Below are 13030 nucleotides of genomic sequence, written 5' to 3'. Positions count from 1 at the left end.
TTTCCCAATTTCGTATAGGTTACGTTATACAGCCCGATTTTTTTTATTTTTTAATGTTTCACTTTAGTAATTTCAAAAGTATATAGGAAAAAACTATTTTCAAATTTGTTTTTATAGCATTCATCAATATAAAAAAAAAACCATAAGTAAAAATGGCACGGGTCATAAACTCTCATTTGCTCATGAAATAACGTGTCACTAGGGGGCTCTTATCGGTTCACTCTCTCGCAGTCTCCACAATCAGAAAGGCAAGTCCTCTAAATCCTCCAAATAATTTCAGAGTCACAATGAGCATGAAATAATATATCTACATTCACTGATTATTTAGAGGAATAGAGCAGATGACGTAATGATTGCTTTTCTTTCTCTTGTAGGTCTGAGGTGTGGGTGGGAGCCCGGGACAAGAGCGGGCGATGGCGGGGGAAGGATGAGTGTGAAGAATGATAGTCATTTGGACTTCTTTGTGCAATCACTTTGGTAAATTGTTAACTTTCATTTTCTCCTTTTCTTCCGTGGAATGGTAGATTTAAGACGTGGATTTTCACTTTGGCTGTCAAGAGTACCATTTTTCGAACAATCACGTAAATTGTTTACTTACCTTTTCCTCTTTATTTCGTTTTATTGTCATGATTGTCCATGTTCGAATATGACAGCGTGGTTGGCATTAAAAAAAAAAAAAAAAAATCCAAGGGATGTTTAAAGTAGTTGATAGCTTGTTTCTTGTGAGTGTGAAAGGTCATGTTACTGTTCATAAACTCTTGCTGTTAGAGTATTATACAAAGGAAAATGGATATGCATGAAAATCTGTTTACTCCCTTTTTTTAAAGAAACCAACCCATTTACCCTGGGAATATGTTCACACACACACACACACACACACACACACACACACAACACACACACACACACACACACACACACACACACACACACACACACATACACGACGGCCCCCTCCTTCAACAACGCCGTCATTTCGTAATAGTCATACTTGTTCATATCAATTCAGTTTAGTGTTGTGGAATATTGTACATGATCTTTTTGTGATGACTGCTATATTTCATATGTTTCATTAATAATCATAGTCGTATTTGGTTTTCTTCTGTAATTATATATTTTTTTTGGTTAATGTCCAATGCCTCTCATTAATATTACTTATCACTCCTCGTTCTACTGAGTATGTGACTATAACCAAATTTTATTGCTTTACCGTTGGTGTTTTTGAAAGATCATAAACATTTCCCTCGCATTTAATGTCCCCTTAACAATGAAACTTGTTGTTATGTCACTTCCCAAATGTCGAGTCCTCCGGCTATGAGCTTCGTTATTTTGATTATCATTTTAATCTTTAATTTCTGTAATTTGCTTCCCCTCTTTATACCAACTTATCTTAGTGTTATAAAGTTATTTTGTAATCAAGTCCGATGTTTTTTAGGTTCGCATATTCTAGCTGTTAACTTTTTTCTTTATTTTCTACGATTGACTCTTAGTTTTATAGTGTTAATTTGTAATCAACTCAAATATGTTTGAGCGTCGCTTATTTGAGTTTCTGTTCTTTTTAGAAATCTGTATGCTTTTTCTCGTAATTATCACCACTGAATACCGTTTTGTTATCGCTGGTTATCATTATCTTCTTATTTTTTAAGTATCGATATTATCACCATTATTATCAGTGATATCTTTGACATTATTATTGATAACTTAGTCATTACTAATGTTATCAGCATAATCATTATCATTATTACTGTAATTGCCATCATCATTGTTATCTTAATGATCATTACCATAATTATTTCCATTATTTTTGCCGTAACGACCATTATGACTGTAGCGGAACGCGGCTTGTATCGCGCCTGCAGAAAGGAGCGCCGTTAACCGTTTTCATTATATTTGTAGTTATAAACGCCAAAATTCATTCATTATAAATAAAAACTTTACCACTTATGAATATCGCTCATCGTATGTTTCGTGAAAACTCTACAAAAAAAAGAAAGAAAAAAAATCGAAATCATCACTACTGTAATGAATACATTCACTTATATATTTTTTATTTTATCATTATCAATTCCGCGTCGTTAGCAGTCTTATTTTATCATTTTAGGCATTATTACTAACAAGTGCAATATTTTCGTAAATATTACATCTCTTTATAGATACTTTTGGAATTATATTTGAGAAATTCAAATATTAGTATTCGTTTTGTTACTGGAATAAACACATTTAGTTGCAAGTTCTGTTAGATTGGTGACATTATAACCAATATGAAAATCTATGTTATGTCTTTGTACCAATCATTTTGTTGCTAAGAAATTTTGAATCACATAATTCACTTATGAGTTCTATTAATTTAATAATTAAGTTTGCTTAAATTTATCCCTTTTCGTAACAATTAATATCTTTGTTATGGAACTCGAATCGCGCCTACGGAAAACAGCGCCGTTAATCGTAGTTATTATAGTTATATTTATGAATGTCAAAGCTCATTCATTATAAACATAAATAAATAAATAAATAAATAAATAAATAACTACTTTAGCCTAACGGTTTTATTCCTAATACTTCAATACTAAGTTTGTATTTCTTATTCTCATTCTCAATATTGTTGTTTTTACCACTGAATATTCTCATCGATTTAAAGGAGCTTCTTCCCTCTTATAATGATAACCAGCATTTCGTAATTTTCACGATTTTCGTAACAATTAATGTCTTTGTTATAGAACACAACTTCTATCGCTATTACAGAAAATGGTAATCACTGTCTTAATCGAGGTCACGTACCATTAATATCGGATAATTGAATAAATAAATACTTTCCGCTTAAAGTCATGACGGAATACTAAATTCTATATCTTGTCATTCTCAATATTATTGTTACTTTCTATTATTATTACCAACACGAGAATCCTTATAATATATCTTTGTAAAAACATTTTCGTTGTTAAGAATATATTAGAATCTGTATGTTATGACTTTTGTAACAATTATTTGTTGCTAAGAAATTTTGAATCACATCGACCTCTTCACTTATGAGTTCTATTAATCATTTGGTTATTTTGCTTTACGTTTCACCTTTTTCGTACCAATAAATATCTTTGTTATAGAATACGACTTGTATCGCGCCTACAGAAAGGAGTGCCGTTTATCGTTATCATTAAACTTTTTGTTAATGAATATCAAATTTCATTCATAAAAAAACTATAAGGAGTAATTTCCCATTTATAAAACCATTTCAGGCTTTACTCGTATTCCAACTCTTTTCGGTGTCCTTAGCTGGCCTAATTCCAACCCCTTCAGTGATTTCCATTTGATTCATGTGTTAATTTTATGCCTAAGTCCTCGTAACTTCTTTATTAATTAATTAATTTTATTCCCGATGTGACCAGTTCTCTTGTGGATGTAGTGGATGTACTCTTCGTAATGTTTGACCATAGGACTATCGTTACCATTACATCGGCTTTGAGTTCTGTTCATCCTACGCTTTTTTTTTTCTCTCGTTTCCCTTCGTCGTAAGAACCAAAATTCTTATGAATCTCGACCTACTTCTCCTCCCTTTTTTAGGAGCGTCGTTATTGCTAACCAATATCTTTTTTTTTTTTTATCTTTTGTACGATCCCGTTTATTGAATTCCAACTCCCCCATCGTAAGGTTTATCTTCGCCACACATCTTTCCTGTGTCTTTTACAAATGATCAATGCGTCTGTATTCATAGGTGACAAAATTTCTTCCCATTATCCTCATAACTATTATATTCATTATTTTGAAAGCTAAATATCCCTTAAAGATTACTGAATATAATTTTTTGTTCTGTTATATGTATCAGAATTGCTATAAGTTGATTCGTTGATCTTATAAGAAAAGCTGGTATCGTAACAATTAACTTCATTGTTATGAAAAAAAACTATGATGAGACAACAGTTTCGAAATCCAGGTGGATTATGTGTGTAATGATTTACTGCAATCGAGAGAAAGTTTATACATGTTATTTTTTTTACGCTGCCATTATCATTACTATTTCACTGTTTTCATAACATACAAAACTGAGGAAAAAAAAAAAAACATGTAGTGCATGATTATCAATCATCATCATCATCATCATCATCATCATCATCATCATCATCATCATCATCATCATCATCATTATCATCAACTTATTTGTGTTTTAGTAAAGCACCAAACATTTCACACTGTTCAAAAATGATAATTTCCATATTAACGTGTAGGTATATATTTATCGAATCTCAGTATATACTTGATATGAGATCTTTTTCCCCACAAAAAAAACATGGTATGATGTATGATGTATGTAAGAAAATGTAAAACGTATTTCATGATCTTTGTTCCTCATTATATATGATATGATATGACATGTTATATCAGTTCATTAAAGTATGATAAGAACCATTGGAACCAAGAAGGAATAACTGAATAAAAAATTGTCATATTAAAATGAGGCTGTCGTCTTTATAATCTAATGATTGGTTTACAATACTGTTATATTTCTTCATGTATAAAATAATTTCATTTTTCTTATTTCGAAGTATATTTTCATGCATTTTTATAGCTCGGTTTTACAACCGCATGTTAGAACATATTCATAGTTTAGATCTTATTCATCACTTGTGATACTGATATAAAAGTGTTTATGTATAATGTACATCATTTTCATTAGCATTCTTATTACTATAACCCTGTTGCTATAACATTTTTAAACACTTCTCTGTATGGTTAAAAAAAAAAAGTTGCAGTCACGTCGTATTGAATTTATTGAGATTTTTAAAACGATTCTCGTCAGATGTTTAATAGGTTTTGTTCCCTCATTATATTTGTAACATAGCTGTATATAGAGGACACACATGTCACTCGCTTCCATGTGCTTTCTTTAATATTATATAATTTAAATGTCTCAATATATAGTGCCTCAAGTGTGACCTCAGTATTTAAATGTGATTGTTTCAAAGATGAATACCAAACTTAAGTGTAACGCCAGTCTCCAAGTATGACTTCAGTCTACAAGGGTGATATCAGAGGGCACAGAGTGTGACTTCAGTCTGCAAACACAAGGCAGGCCTTCAGGAGAGACCCCAGTTGCATGTAGGAGGTAAGTATTGCATATGTGTGGAATGTGACCGAATGATCTACAAAATGTTAGTGCATCTCGCTGTTTTGTATGCCATACAGCATTCTGTTCTTGAGATCATTTGCTTTCTCTCATTGCATTCGATATTGATGGCCCTTTAATCGTTTTATTTCTCTCAGAATTCCAGAAGCCATCTAGCAATACCACACTCCAGCATGAGACACAACTCAAAGGGCGTCCACCAGCAGTAGAGAACGCTGGGCTTTGGGCATCACGTGGCCTCTTGAGGGTCATTAAGCCTGAGGCGGGAGTTCATCTTGAGACATCCGTCAGTGCACCATTTTAAGCCTAGGACATCCATATGGGAGTCAGTTTCAGCCTGAGACATACCTTCGGACACCTGATCAGCTTGAAATATGAAACGTCCTGCCTCATTTTAGGCTGAGCCCACATTTGCTCGGAAACTCATTTCAGTCTCTCAGAAGTCTGGGCACTTCAGTCACGCTGGCTTCTTGCCCATCACTCCAAGGTCACCCTCAAAGAAGCAGGTCACTCCAGCGTAAAACATGGAGACTGCAGTGTCACATTGGACTTCAGTCTGAGATGTCACATGAAAGCCTGAGATGTCACACGAAGTAGGAATGGGTCGTAGTTACACTTGAACGGGTCTTGTCAGCCTGTCACATTGGTTTCATTTTCAAATAATTAATTGTGTCCTTAATCTTCAGTTGTAGGCCTATACAAATTATCTATCCGTGTGTGTGTATCGACATGTTTATTGTATTATTATCCAGTTATATTATGCAATTGCAACACTGTAGTTAACTGTTGCCTTTGTTTTTCAATATGTGCTTGTTTCATAAAGATCTGCCATTTATTATCTCTCAAATTCCTTTGCTATTTTGCATTCCATTATTTATTGAGTGAAGGCAATGCGTTGGAAACAGTTTCTTTATCCTACACCCCGGACCATGACAATGATAGACCAAATGTATTGATACCATATACAACTAGCATGCATGAACACAAACAGGAAAATTACAGCCTTATCACCATGCGTAAAGAGCTACCTATACCTCGTTTATCTATAAGAATACATAATGCACATAAACAAAGACTTTATTCTTTGCTAGTTTCTCCCAGTGGTCAAAGTTCTTTTGCTGGAAGTTAAAGTCTCCCGGCTGAAAATCGGTGTCTGGAGAATTAGACTCTAATTACATCTTCAAGTGTCCTGGATATTTGAAACTTCCAATATTTCAAATTCTTAAACACCTCTTCAAGATCCTTGGAAACTTGAAATACCGAGTCACTGAAACTCTGAAATACTGAATCACAGAAATTTTGAAATTGAATCGCTGAAATTTTGAAGTAAATAAATCACTGAAACTTTAAAATACAGAGGTACTGGATCACTATTTTTTTGAAATATTGAACCACTGAATAGATGAAACTGAGAGACTGTTTGAAAACTACAACTTCATTTTTTCTGGTTCTTAGCATGCTGTGGAGGGCAAACATTTCATGGCCAAACATAGATCCGGAGAATTTCTATTACTATTAGCGCATCTTAGAATCTAATGCAGAAATCGTTGAACAATCCCATTATGTACACAAGGACGTGATTGTAACATTTTCGAACCATATATAGAATTGCAAAAAAAAAAAAAAAAAAGTAAATGAAAACGTTATGATAATGATAAAGATAATAATGAATATTACACACACACACACACAAGCACACATATGTATATATATATAAATCTATATACACATACATGTATATATATATGTATATATATATGTATATACATATATGCATAGATATATATACATACATACATATATATATATATATATATATATATATATATATATATATACATCACATACACATCTCTCTCTTTCTGTGCATTATACATATTGTTACACACGCACACGTGTGTGTGTAACAATGTGTATATATGTATATATACATATACTTTTTCCCCTTTTTTGTTTATACTTTATATATTATATATATATATATATATATATATATATATATATATATATATATATATATATATATATATATACATACCTATCTATCTATCTATCTACACACACACACACACACACACACACACACCATACATATAAACATCTATATATCCGTTCATATATATCCGTAATGGCTTTTCATTCATGAACACCTTCTATGATCACACGTGGTACAGTCATGATATTGGACGTCTGACCTGAGGAGATAGATGCGATCATCACAAGTGAAAATCATGTAAAATGTCCAGCAATTCCTTTGATGTCTCTTGATTCCGACGACAGACTAGTTAAAGGAAAAATCAAAGTCGACTGTAAAGGAGCTAAAAGGAGAAAGAGTTTTACTAAGTTGAAGGCCGTTGAAGAGGAATTGCAGACTCAACTTGCAACGGAAACTGAATAATGCAAAAATGCCAGGGGTGTATAGCAGCTTTGGGAAAAGTTGAAGAGTTGCTACAGAGCAGGCAGGAAGAGGTGGTCGGAGTGAAGCGGATGCAAGAAGAGGCAGAAAGAAGACAGCTTGTTAGACAAAGGAGATACAAAGAAGAAGAAGAATTATGGCAAGAACAAAAGATAGTGAAACGAAGTATGAGGAAGAGGAAAAGTAAACACAACGAGGAAAAGACAAGGACAAAGCAAGTGCAAGGTACTGTTAATGACAACATACAGGAACGTAGAACCTTAAAGGAAATCAAGTCAGCAATGAAGTTCTAAAACCCGGAAAATCCTCGACCACGCAAATTCAAATCCAAAACAACCATTCCATTAGTTACAATGGTTCTTCTATTTTATATAGATCGTTACAGGGAAAAATGATTTAAGATTAGCAGAAACAGTATCAGTATATGAATAGTACAGTTATAAAATAAGATGCTCACATCATTAGGAATCAAGGTACATTGTTTGGCTTTGCATTGAAAAGCCTGATGTCACTGACAATTAAAAATGCTCCTTTAATCTAATTTTGAATGCATTCAAGTGATATGTTTTTAATAGTTTGTGGTAAGTGGTTCCAGATTTCGGGTCCTTGGATTTGCATCTGTCTTGTTTGCATATGTGATCTTTTATCGTGCAGAGTTAACATGTCTTTTTTGAACATCTGCTTTGTTACCTATTGTTTGTAGAGACACTGACCAATGAGGATGGCTACTCTGTATTCTATACATGATTGAGTGTACGTGTAACATATTGTGATTTTTGTTGAACTTTTAATAATTTTAGTTGGTTGAACCCCATATATCGGAACAGTAATTTATAATACTGAAAGCAAGGGTTTCTACAACGCCCACAGTGAAACTCTTAGAGCAGATGGCAAATTAGTACTTATAGCCTTTTTACAGTGTTTACTTTAGCATACCACACATACACTGTGCTCTAAAACTAGGAAAGTTAACCATCTTCCAGATCTATAAAACCAAAAGAGACCCACAGATATGCAAAACTACCGAAGAATAGCCTAAATGATCCATGCCGGGAACCTTTATGATAAATTCCTTATGCAGGCTAAGGGTCGAGTTGGAACACATACTTGCAGAAAATAATGCTTTCTCGACCAAGAAAGAGCATTTGATAGAATCCCTAGAACCAAGCTATGGACCGTATTACCAGGACATTATCCGAGATCTCTTACTTGCAATGGAAAACATATAAGTTCATGAAACCAGTGCTGCAAGACTCATTACATTTTTTCAATGTCCAATATTGATTATGATGTGACAGGAACCGTATCTAGTTTCCAGACGACCGCGGGAGCAATTCAGGGAAGTGTTCTCTGCCCATTTCTGTTTATTATCTTCATGGGCAAAGTGGTGTCAGAAATAAGTCATAACCCCAGCGAAGCCCACTGATTTGTATTTGCAAGCGACATTGCACAGACTGCACAGTCCAAGGAACATTTACAAGATTGTCATGGACAACTGGGATACACACTCAATAGCATGGACTGCAGCTCTTTGACAACAAAACAGAATATGTTGAAATGGGAAGATGAATCAACAGCAGAAGTGAGCAGCCATAAAGCAGAAGTCAGGTAGCCAAAGATAAGCGTAACTAGGTGCCATGTACCTCTACTGCAGGACGTGAATATATCATGACAAGTCAAAATACGCTTATTCAACATCATGCACACACACACACACACACACACGTACACACACACACACACATATATATATAGATAGACAGATATTTATTTACACACAAACACACACACACACACGTACACACACACACACACACACACACAAACACAAACACATACACAGACACATACACACACACACACACACACACACTCACTCACACCCCTCTCTCTCTCTCTCTCACACACACACACACACACACACATATATATATATATGTATATATATATACATATATATATACATATAGTATATATATATAATATAAATATATATATATATATTATATATATATTATATCTTCTTTCTTTTAACGGTAGGTTCATGTCTGAGCCGCCGTGGTCACAGCATGATACTTAATTGTAGTTTTCATGTGATGCTTTGGAGTGAGTACGTGGTAGGGTCCCCAGTTTTCTTTCCACGGAGAGTGCCGGTGGTACCTTTTAGATAATCATTCTCTCTATTTATCCGGGCTTGGGGACCAGCACTGACTTGGGCTGGCTTGGCCACCCAGTGGCTAGGCAGGCATCGAGGTGAAGTTCCTTGCCCAAGGGAAACAACGCGCCGGCCGGTGACTCGACCCTCTAACTCAATTGCGGCCGGTGACTCGAACCTCGACTCAGATTGCGGCGGTGATCGAACCCTCGACTCAGATTGCCGTCGTGACAGTCTTGAGTCCGACGCTCTACCATTCGGCCACCGCGGCCCATCATATATATATATATATATATATATATATATATATATATATATATATATATTCTCTATATATACACACACACACACACACAACACACACACACACACACACACACACACACACACACACACACACACACACATATATATTATAATATATATATATATAAATATATATATATATATATATATATATATATATATATATATATATATATATACATGTAATATAGACATATAGATAGATACAGATATAGATAGATATAGATATATATAATATAGATATGGAGAGATAGATATAGATATATACATAGACAGATATGTGTATATGTATATACATATAAATTCATGTATATATTGTATAAAAATTCCTGTTAGTAACACTGCACTGCACTCGCAATTCAAAAACGAGCGAGGCTGATGGACAGTACTTATAAGCTGCACCTATTGTTTCCAATTGTTTCTTTCATGAGACACAATCTTGAATCACTTACCTAATATTGTCATTACTATTTTTGATATTGGCGGTCGTGATATCAATGCTAAAAGTCACAGAAGCAAAGACAAATACTACAAGTATTAATTCTACTGCTGCGCCCCCCCCCCCAAAAAAAAAATAATAATAATAAAAAAAATATATATATATTATTAAAAAAAAAAAAAAAATGAAATTCAAGAAATCAAAATTGTGATAATTCAGATAGGTAGAACCAGGAAAAATTATACATATCTAAGAAAGAAATATACATGGGAGATAATGCCATGGTGTCTTAAAAAAAAGATGGCGGAGAGTTCTGCCTTTGTTATCACCTCGTCGACTGATAAGGAACCGTTATCAGTTATGGAGAATATATTCTAAGGTAAAATGTTCGTATTAATTTTGCGTGTATTCAATATTAGTATTTACGTGTACGGTCGATATTATATTTCGCTGGTTGTAACTCAGTCTTGTTTTGGAAAATAAATAAAAATGTATGAGCAGATCTGGCCCGAAGTTTTGTTGCTCATTTGATTTCATATCCATATCAGTCAGTATTACGTAACATTCGTAGGTTTACATTAGTTTAATTTTTTTGTTCTTGAATTCATTCCAGTTAATATAATATGGAAATGTTTGATGTTACTGTAGCTTATTCATACAAGAAACTGTATCAGACTGATAAAAAATAATAATAAAATTAAGTTCAACAGAATCTCATTTGACTGTGACCTCTTAACAGTTGGGTACTGCATTCAATAAATAAATCAAATAATTTCTCCTTTTCTCCAAGGAACTTGACCTTTCACATACTAAACATTTTCTTAAACACATAACATTTTTCTTAAACACATAGGAAATCTATCAAACGGCAAAGAGAAGAAAAGAAAGAAAAGAAATACAAAGTCTCATTTGACTGCTGATATGAGGTGTTGCTGCGCGGCTCTCGTGGGCTCACTCTCGCGCTGCCTCTGCTGACAGAAAGGTGGGTCCTCCTGCAGTTAACCAGTTTTTAAATCTTTATAGTCAATACATATCAGTAAATACACATGTTCTAACTTAGGAAAAAATGACTGCACACTCCGATAACGATTAGCTTTCTCTTTTTTTTTTTTTTAGATCTGAGGTGTAGACGGAGCCCGGACAAGAGCGGGCGATGGCGGGGGAAGGATGAGTGTGAAGAATGATAGTCATTTGGACTTCTTTGTGCAATCACTTTGGTAAATTGTTAACTTTCATTCTCTCCTTTTCTTCCGTGGAATGGCAAAATTTAAGACGTGGATTTTCACTATGGTTGTCAAGATGAGAAATTTTCGATTGTGAAAATAAGGTTGATGTGCGAGGCATCTGATTTCACTGTGTCCAGCTGAAAGTGTTTAATTGGATTTCGATGTTCCTTTTGTTTTCTTTATGTTTGAGCACTTGTTATGTTGACTGTTTTCCAAAAGCCTATCGGTTAATTTGTTATTTCAATAATGATGATAGTAGTAATTATATATACTTGATAATTGTTATCACAAATATCCTTTGCCTCCAGACCACCATCGCCAGCATCATCTACATTATTATTCATATTGTTATTATTGCTATTGTGTTACCACGGCTAGTGCCGTCTGCTAGTAGCATGAATATTTCCATTTGGGGTAAAACTCACTTTGGTCTTAAAAAATATGCTCAACTCTATATTCTCATTCCAGTCTATTATCTATTAAAATACAAATGACCAATTATAATCATGATTTCTATAAATACTCATATTCTATATTAATATTGTTGTTATTATTATTATTATTATTATTATTATTGTTATTAATATTATTATTACTACTACTACTATCATTATTGTTATTGTTATCATCATCATCATCATCATCATCATTATCTTCATTTTAATTATCTGTTGTATCCGTCGATTCCCTCAAAAGACTTCATATTTATTAGGTCAATTACTGATCAATATTCATTTATACACAATGAAACACAATTAATTTGATATCCAATTATTTGCATTTGCGAAAACTTCTATAACCTGTCTTTGTTATGTTTAACCTCATCGTTATATACGAGTTACTTTAATGTTTTTGTCTGCCTTGCTGCGAGACTCGTTACATTTTTTCAGTGTCCAATATTGCTCTTGATTATGATGCAGTAAATAAGCTGTTCTTGTTATTTAAGTAATCATTTTTGTTACTACGGCTACCCTTAAGAATATTTGAAGAACTCAACTTCCTAACCTTGAATTTCATCGTTATGGATCTGGACTACTTTGAATTCTTTGTGTAAGAAACATCGTACAACTTAATTATATGTTATATTCATTAACGAAGGATATTTCATTTTAATATAATTTTAACCGTGATTTCTACCCATAAGATGTACTTACTGTTGCTTCGTAATTTAAGTATTGTTTTTCATTATTATGTTTAACTTGGGGTTTCTTTTATGCTTAATATCACCATGAGAGTTAATCAATCGACGTGAAGTCCAAATGGCTGGTTTAAAATTAAGCGGTATAATGCTTTTCTTTGTTTTTACCATCAGCGAATTTCTTCAGAGTGTGATGGTGAGATATTAACATTCTTTTATATCAGTGTGTCT

The 13030-nt window shown here is 33.5% G+C and overlaps 1 long non-coding RNA gene across 1 annotated transcript; it reads left to right on the top strand.

Moving 5' to 3' along the window:
- Positions 1 to 371: 371 nt before the first annotated feature.
- LOC119584374 lies at positions 372 to 6016 on the top strand. Its single transcript, XR_005229802.1, has 3 exons — positions 372 to 477; positions 4959 to 5098; positions 5257 to 6016. It is a non-coding gene; the product is annotated as an uncharacterized LOC119584374 (long non-coding RNA).
- The last annotated feature ends 7014 nt before the right edge of the window (positions 6017 to 13030 follow it).

Source organism: Penaeus monodon, chromosome 18 (genome assembly GCF_015228065.2).
Source record: "Penaeus monodon isolate SGIC_2016 chromosome 18, NSTDA_Pmon_1, whole genome shotgun sequence".
NCBI classification, from domain to species: Eukaryota; Metazoa; Arthropoda; class Malacostraca; order Decapoda; family Penaeidae; genus Penaeus; species Penaeus monodon.
This window is presented reverse-complemented; position numbering and strand designations above follow the sequence as displayed.